Source organism: Sylvia atricapilla, unplaced genomic scaffold, assembly GCF_009819655.1.
Source record: "Sylvia atricapilla isolate bSylAtr1 unplaced genomic scaffold, bSylAtr1.pri scaffold_159_arrow_ctg1, whole genome shotgun sequence".
NCBI lineage: Eukaryota > Metazoa > Chordata > Aves > Passeriformes > Sylviidae > Sylvia > Sylvia atricapilla.
In genome coordinates, this window is record NW_027077088.1 from 26,692 (window position 1) to 34,229 (window position 7,538).

The following is a 7,538-nucleotide window of genomic DNA, read 5'->3' on the forward strand; positions in this document are numbered from 1 at the left end:
GTGTCCCTCAGGAGGGGACACGCGGTGACGTCCGGGTTGTGACCCACCCCCCGCAGGCCTGGGACAGGCGACAGGACCCAGCTGTGGGTCCCGGGACTGCCTCGGTGTCCCCGGTGTCACCCAGGGAGGTGACACCACCTGAGCTGGCCCCTCACTCTGCAGAGACGCGGAGTGACCCTGGCACGAAGTGAGGGACAAGGACAAGGAGGGCTGAGCCCCACCCTGGGGTTCACCGCTTTTGGGGGGGCTCCAGGTGAGCCCCCAGACCCAGGACAGGTCCCCTCACAGGTGTCTTCATGTCGCCGGTGCCACCACGCCTCGCATTCCCCCTTCCCCAGCCCAAAGAATTCCGCACCCTTTGTCTCCCCCGGCCCCACCCCGAGTCCCCGCGGTGTCCCCAGCGGCAGGGCGAGGGGACAGCGGGACACACCTGCCGGGGCTCCCCCACGCCCCATTCCGTGCCCATCCAGCCAAAAAAACCACCGCCCTGCCTCCTTCCCACAGGGCAGGGCTGAGCCATCGCTCCTCCAGCCTCAATCCCCAAAATCCCCAAAAATCCCCCAAAAATCCCCCAAAAATCCCCCCAAAATCCCCCCCAAATCCCGGCAGCTCTGGGGGGAGCAGGAGCCCCTGCGGAGCCGCTGCCGCAAACAAAGGGAGAGGAGAGAGAGACAGGAAAAGAGGGCGGAAAAATCCAGCCTGGAAAGATGAGGTTTTAACCTAATCCCGGGAATTAAAACCCAAGAAGAAAAAAAATTAAAGAAAAAATAAAAAAGCAAAAGCGGGGCAGCGAGGAGGAGGAGGATGAAGGGGGGACAGCGGGGTCGGGGACAGGACAGTGACCACGAGGGTGGCGTGGGTGTCTCTCTGGGGTGTCGCCGTGTGTCCCCCACCTCTCCCGGCTTTTCCAGCTCCCTTTCCCTGGCGGCAGCGGCAGCAGCAGCAGCAGCGGCACGAAGCCATTTTGAGCAGGCAGAGAAGGGTGACGGCCCCGACCCCTCCTTTTTCCCTCAGCTCTGGGGATAAACAACAGCCAGCCCAGGGCGAGGGGGGCTTCGGGGCCGGGAGGGGAAATTCCGGCAGCCAAAAGGCTCCAAAACCGTCCCACGGAGCTCCGGGTGGGATTTGGGTGCTCATCCCGCATCAGGGAGGGATTTTTTTTATTTATTTTTTTTTTTGGAGGGGTGTCCTGAGCGCAGCATCCCCGGTGACCGGGGGGATTCGTGGAGGGAGAGAAGAAGGAGAAGGAGAACGGGGGCGGAGGTGTCGGAGCCTCCCGGCCGTGCCCGGTGCCCGGCGGGGACACATGCCAACCTGCTGCCGCTCCCGGCCTAAAAAAAATAATTACCCTAAAAAAAAAATAATTACCCACGGCCGCTTCCAAAAAGGCGTCGCCGCCAATCAGGGCCGGCGAGGGGGGGGAAAAGGCGTGCGGGAGGCTCGGGAGCTCCTCTGCATTGCAGCTGGATGTGGGAAGAGCGAGGGAAAAATTTTTATTATTATTTATTTTAATTTTTTTTTTCTCCCCAGTCCCTCGAGGAGAGGGGAAAAGGGGACATCTCTGAGAGGGGGGTTTGGTGTCACTCAGCTGGGTGACATCGCCCGGTGCTGTCCCCGCCGAGGCCCTGCCCGGATTTTGCAGCACGAGGCTCCCAAACGTGCGGCCGGGGTTGGGGACGTGTCGTGCTGGCAGCGGTGGCGGGTCCCCAGAGCTGTCCCCAAGCCCCTCGGAGGGATCCATCAAACCCTGCGCTGGGATGTGGCATGGAGGAGGAGGAGGAGGAGGAGGAGGAGGAGGGATGGGGGAACACGAGGAATAAACACTCGGGGGATGAGGGGAGAGAGCCGGACCCCCCCAGCCGCGGTGGGGAGGGGGGGAACGGCGTGACCCCCACCCAAGGGACACTCCTGTCCACGCAGAGCCGCGGCACGGGGGGTCGCAGAGACCCCCAAAGAGGGGGACACGGCTGGAGGCGTTTGTGAATAACGGGATGGGGACGCAGAGGAAAAAGACCACCCCCCAAAAAAAAAAAAAAAAAAACCAAAACCTACAACCCCTCGAGGTTTTTCCACACCCCACGGCGGCTCCAGCCCCTTCCCCGAGCAGAAACCCCCTCCCCAAAGCGCTGCCTGTGCCGGGAAGCGGCGGCGGGGCAGGGAGAGGGTCCCACGGCACACCTGAGCTGGGCGGGGCACAGCGGGGCTCACGGGAGGGGATCCCGCGGGTCCCGAGTGGGCTCAGGTGACCCCGGAGCAGCAGGGGAGCGATGTGGAGAGGCCGGGGGAAGGTGGGTGGGGAGCCGGCGGCAGCGCAGCCAGCAGCAGGTGGGCAGCGCAGCGCTCACAGGTGGGGTCCCTCCGGCACCAGGTGTGGTCCCCGAGGGTGGGGTGTCAGACCCCCCGGAACGGAGCCGCGCCCATGGGTGCTGGATCCATCCCATCCCCGCCGCGGCGGCTCCGGTTCCGCTCCCCGTCGTGGTCCCGCTGCTCATCCCGGTGATCCTACCTGCTCCATGGGGCCGCTCAGGGCGCGGGCGCGGCGGTCCGGCCGCGGGCCATGGGCCGGTGGCGGTGCCGGTGGCGGTCCCGGTGGCGGTCCCGGTGGCGGTCCCGGTGCCGGTGGCGGAGCCGGCGCGCCCCGGTGCGGCCCCGCTGCCGCCGCCGCCTCTCGCCGCCGCCGCCCACGCCCGGCGCCGCCCGGCGCATCCCGGGAGCGGCGTCATGTGAGCGGCGACGGGAGGGGGCCCCCGGCCCCACCCGGACCCCGCCGCCGCCCTCCGCTCCCTCGGCTCGGCCCCGAGCCCCCCGGGAGCCCGGCAGACGCATCCCGCTGCTTCCCATCCCTCCTGCCTTCCAGCCACCATTTATGGATTGTATCCGTCATCACTCCATCCATCCCTGCATCCCAGCTGCCCCTCGAGCTGCCTGCCTCCAAATCCTCCTTCCATCAGTCCCTCCACTCCATCGTATTCCCATCCATGGGTCCATCCATGGGTCCATCCATGGGTCCATCCAACCCTCCATCCCTCCATCCATCCCTCCATCCATCCATCCCTCCATCCATCCCTCCATCCATCCCTCCATCCATCCAACCCTCCATCCCTCCATCCATCCATCCATCCATCCATCCATCCATCCATCCATCCATCCCTCCATCCATCCCTCCATCCATCCATCCATCCATCCCTCCATCCATCATCCATCCATCCCTCCATCCATCCATCCCTCCATCCATCCCTCCATCCATCCCTCCATCCATCCATCCATCCCTCCCTCCCTCCATCCATCCCTCCATCCATCCCTCCATCCATCCCTCCATCCATCCATCCATCCATCCATCCCTCCATCCATCCCTCCATCCATCCATCCATCCATCCCTCCATCCATCCATCCATCCATCCCTCCATCCCTCCATCCATCCCTCCATCCATCCCTCCATCCATCCCTCCATCCCCATGGCCGGTGTGTCCCCATGGGTGGCCTGTCCCCTCCCGTCCCCTCAGGCAGCTCTGGCTGTCCCCAGTCCCGGGCACGGCCTTTCCCGGGGCCGCAGCCAAACCCTCGGGGCTGGGTAAATGTTAGCTCGGGGCGGTGCCGGTGCCAGGCCCGGTGCCGGTGCCAGGCCCAGCGTGACCCTGTCACCCCTGGGGCACTGCCAGCGCCCGGAATGACCCGGCTGGGGACAGCGGGCACCGTGCCCGTCCTGGGATCCCCGGGCACAGCCCCGCGCTCGGCCTCGGCTGCCTTGGTGCGCCCTGGGCTGTGCCTCAGTTTCCCTTGGGTTGATCCTGTCCCGTGCCTCAGTTTCCCTCGGGTGACTCAAGGCTGTGCCTCAGTTTCCCTCGGATTGATCCCGTGTTGTGCCTCAGTTTCCCTTGGATTGATCCTGTCCCGTGCCTCAGTTTCCCTTGGTGCGGTGCCATGTCGTGCCTCAGTTTCCCTTGGGTGACTCAAGGCTGTGCCTCAGTTTCCCTCGGATGGATCTTGTTCCGTGCCTCAGTTTCCCTTATCTCTCCCCACCCCGAGCCTCAGTTTCCCTTGGACAGACGCAATTTTGGAACTGGATTTAGGGGCGGGACCAGAGGCCGGCGAGCAGCGAGCGCCCTGAAACCCCCCCCCGGGCATTTCTGAGCATCAGCAGCATCCTCCCCGCCCCTTCCCCGATCCCGGGGATCTCGGGGCTGCTCTCGGGGGTCCCGGGGGGCTCTAGAGGGTCCCAGTGTTGCTCTGGGGGGTCCCGGTTCTGCTCTCGGGGGTCCCGGTGCTGCTCTGGGGGGTCCCGGGTGGGCTCTCGGGGGTCCTTTGGGGGCTCTGGGGGGTCCCAGGGCTGCTCTCGGGGTCCCGGGGCTGCTCTGGGGGGTCCCGGGGGGGCTCTCAGGGGTCCCGGGGCGGCTTTCGGGGGTCCCGGTGTTGCTCTGGGGGTCCCGGGGGGGATCTGGGGGGTCCCAGGGCTGCTCTCGGGGGTCCCGGTGCTACTCTTGGGGGTCCCGGGGGGGCTCTCGGGGGTCCCGGTGTTGCTCTGGGGGTCCCGGGGGGGCTCTCGGGGCTGCTCTCGGGGGTCCCGGGGGTCCCGAGGGCGCAGCAGCCCCCCCGGGATCGGGGTGGGGACCGGGATCGGGGTCAGGGGGAGGCGCAGCGGGAATAAAGCGCCTTTTGTGCCGGAGCCGCGCCGCTTTCTGATGCTAATGAAGGGTGAAAATGAAGCTCCAGCCGCGCTCCGGCTTTTCCAGGCCCGCCTCGGGGGCGGCCGGACAAAAGCGGCTTTTTGGGGGGGTTTCGGGGGCAGTCGGGGGGTGCCCCGGGGTCCCCACGGGCTCCTCCGCGCCCTGGGCGCGTTCCCGGGAATGCAGCGCCCCAAAGATTCCGTGGGGCGGCGGGGAGCCCGAACCGGCCCCGTTCCGCATCCCTGAGACCCCAAATCCGCCCCATTCCCATCCCTGAGACCCCAAATCCGCCCCATTCCCATCCCTGAGACCCCAAATCCGCCCCATTCCCATCCCTGAGACCCCAAATCCGCCCCATTCCCCGTCCCTGAGACCCCAAATCCATCCCATTCCCCACCCCTGAGACCCCAAATCCGCCCCATTCCCATCCCTGAGACCCCAAATCCGCCCCGTTCCCATCCCTGAGACCCCAAATCTGCCCCATTCCCCATCCCTGGGAACCCAAATCCTCCCCGTTCCGCATCCCTGAGACCCCAAAGCTGCTCCTTCCCCATCCCAGGGACCCCAAATCCGCCCCATTCCCCGTCCCTGAGACCCCAAATCCATCCCATTCCCCACCCCTGAGACCCCAAATCCGCCCCATCCCGGGAACCCCAAACCCGCTCCCTCTCCATCCCTGAGACCCCAAATCCACTCCCCATTCCTGAAACCCCAAATCTGCCCCATTCCCATCCCTGAGACCCCAAATCCGCCCATTCCCATCCCTAAGACCCCAAATCTGCTTCACTCCCCATTCCTGAAACCCCAAATCCACCCCATTCCCATCCCTGAGAACCCAAATCCGCCCCATTCCCCGTCCCTGAGACCCCAAATCCACCTCATCCCAGGGACCCCAAATCCGCCCCATTCCCACCCCTGGGACCCCAAATCTGCTTCACTCCCCATTCCTGAAACCCCAAATCCACCCATTCCCATCCCTACGACCCCAAATCCGCCCCATTCCCCACCCCTAAGACCCCAAATCCATCCCAGGGACCCCAAACCCGCCCCATTCCCACCCCTGGGACCCCAAACCCGCCCCATCCCGGGGTTCCGTGGGGCAGAGGCCCCTCGGGCGTTACAGCCAAAGGGACACAAGAAAAAAAATTAATCAAATTAAAAAAAAAAACCCAAAAGGAAATCCCCACAGATGTCGCGTCTGGCCCCATCAAAGGACCCTTTGTCCCCTCGCCCCGCCGCGACAACGGCCACTGTCCCCAAGGGCGGGGACCCCAAATCCTGCGGGGAGGAGGAGGAGGAGGAGGAGGGGATGAAGGCTCGGGGCCCCCCCGAACCCCCCCAGCCCCAATTGTGTCGCTGTCGCCGTCTTTGATCGGCCGCGGCCGGGAGCGTTCCGAGAGCCCCGGGGAGGATTTGGGGCGGGGGGAAATGGGGAAAGGGGCTGGGGAGGGGTTTGGGGGGATTTGGGGGGTTGGATGGGGTTTGGGGGGGCAGGAGAAGGGGTTTGGGGGGTTTGGATGGGGTTTGGGGGGCAGGAGAGGGGTTTGGGGGATTTGGGGGGTTTGGATGGGGTTTGGGGGGGACAGGAGGGGGATTTTGGGGGCCAGGAGGGGGATTTTGGGGGGTTTGAATGGGGTTTGGGGGGCAGGAGGGGGATTTTGGGGGGTTTGGATGGGGTTCGGGGGGGATTGGATGGGGTTTGGGGGGGATTTGGGGGGATTTTGGGGGATTTGGGGGGGTTTCGGGGGCCAGGAGGGGGATTTGGGGGGGACAAGAGCAGAGTTGGGGGGATTTGGGGGAATTGGGGGGGGCAAGAGGGAGACTTGGGGGGGTTTGGGGGTCAGGAGCGGGATTTAGGGGCCCCAGGGAGATTTGGGGGGGCAGGAGAGGGGATTTTGGGGACAGGGGGATTGGAAGGGCAGGAGGGGGATTTTGGGGGGCAGGAGCGGGATTTGGGGGGAAGGAGCAGAGCTTGAGGGGGCAGGAGTGGATTAAGGGGGGACAGAAGCAGAGTTGGGAGGGGATTTGGGGGGTCAGGAGCAGGATTTGGGGGGGATCTGGAGGGGCAGGAGGGGGATTTGGGGGGGGTTGGGGGCATTTGGGGGGACAGGAGGGGATTTGGGGGCATTTGGGGGCACAGGAGGGGATTTGGGGGGATTTGGGTCTCCGCAGCCCTTTGGGGTCTCACAGGAGCACCGGGGACACCCCAATACCCATGGGGGCACCGGGGACACCCAGAGCTCCCTGATGGGTTTTGGGGCGCCCTTGGGATTTTCTGGGGGTCACTGGAGCTCCCCGATGGATTTTTGGGACACCCAAAACTGACCCCAAATAAGTTTTTGGGCTCTGGGAGCTCCCCGATGGATTTTTGGGGTACCCAGAGCTCACCCCAAACATATTTTTTGGGCTCTGGATGGATTTTGGGGTACCCAGAGCTCCCCCTTGGCTTTTTTTGGGGGGCACTGAGAATTTCCTGATGGATTTTTGGGGTACCCGATGGATTTTGGGATATTTTGCCCCCCAAAATAAGGGATAAAAATGAGTTGGGAGGGGATCACGGGCTCAGAATAAAATAAAATAAAAAAACAAACCAAAATTCCAACAATTTCCAAGAATTTCTTTATTTCAAACCCTTTTTTTTTTTTCCTCTTCCCGCCCTCCCAAAAGCCAAAAAAAAAAAAAAAATCCCAAATACCTCCCCCCCCCCAAAAAAAAAAAAAACCCTAAAAAATTCCAGTTTTACAAACACCAAATCAGCATTTCTTGGCTGATCCCGTAAGAAAAAAAAAAAAAAAAAAATAATCCCAAAAAAATAAAATAAAATTAAAAATTAAAAAAAAACCCTCCCCCAAATCCAGGAATTCCAGCCCATCC